Here is a 1,083-nt window from a genome sequence, read left to right as displayed (position 1 = left end):
CAGGCAGGGATTCCTACCAAGCAAAGAGCAGAACCCTGAGAACAGATAGTGACCTTCTGGGCATGGTGTCTTGCCTGGCTGTCCCACCCATTATCAGTATCATTGATGTAACCATACAGGTCAAGGTGGGTTGAGTATAAAGAAACAATATTTGGAGAACAAACATATGCTTAGTTTTTTTCAAATTGCACTACATAAAAGGAGTTTCTCTCTCTACCCTAGACCAAGAGCTGAAGTCTGTCTTAACTGGACCCCTGAAAGCTGATCTGACCTTAGACAATTTCATAATAAGTGTCTTGGAAACAGAGGGAAGGTGACCTGCACAGGGTCTTGCATTTGGCTGTGGTTTCAGTGCAGGGACCAGAATCTGGTTCTCCCATCCCTTGGTTTAGTGTGAAAACTGCACCATGCTGTGTGTTCCTATGAATTCTACTGAAACCCTTAATGGCTTTTAGTAGTTTAGAAATCTCCCAAATTTTCTTCAGTATACATATATTCTACTTCATAGCTGAAAAACCTGGTTGAAAAAAATTCCAGAAGTTTTTAGGTAATAATTCCAGCAGCCTGCAATCATAAATGCTTATAGCCTTATAGTTTGGGTGTCAGAATAGCAAATGGTTAAACCCTGTGTCTGGCATAACTCCTGCTTTGTCACTTGTGACCTTGGGTAAATATTTAACTTCTCCAAGCCTAAGTTTCCTCCTCTGTCAAATATTAGTATCGTGGAGTCATGAAGATTAGAAGCTAGGAATCTTCATAAAGTCATAGAGTAAGTCAACTGATATATAGGTTCTTAAATAGAATTCAGGTTCACCTTTTCCTACTTAATGGCCACAGTGGAAAAGAAAGGAAGGATTAGGACAGCTTCATCATTCCATGCTTCCATCCAAGCGTGCATTCACTCATGCATTCCCACTGTCTTTCAAACATGAGATTACTTATGCATGCATCTGTTAACCAATATCTAACTCCTTCTAAGTGGCAGGCCCTGGGCAGACGACCCCATGCTCAAGGAGCCCCCAGGTTCCCACAGTGAACTTCCTACAGTAATTGTCTGCTTTCTCTGGGCTGTGTCAGTTTCCC

General features: G+C 41.7%; 1 protein-coding gene across 2 annotated transcripts in view; it reads left to right on the top strand.

The window, feature by feature from the left end:
* Window positions 1–1,083, top strand: part of LOC114894210 (tyrosine-protein phosphatase non-receptor type substrate 1-like) — a 36,812-nt gene that overhangs the window by 665 nt on the left and 35,064 nt on the right. The gene's annotated exons all lie outside the window — the stretch shown is intronic.

The sequence above is a fragment of the Monodon monoceros genome, unplaced genomic scaffold, assembly GCF_005190385.1.
Source record: "Monodon monoceros isolate NGI ecotype Baffin Bay Population unplaced genomic scaffold, NGI_Narwhal_1 Super_Scaffold_13, whole genome shotgun sequence".
In the NCBI taxonomy this organism is placed as follows: Eukaryota; Metazoa; Chordata; class Mammalia; order Artiodactyla; family Monodontidae; genus Monodon; species Monodon monoceros.
Note: the sequence above shows the minus strand (reverse complement) of the source record. Positions and strands in the feature narration are given on the sequence as shown.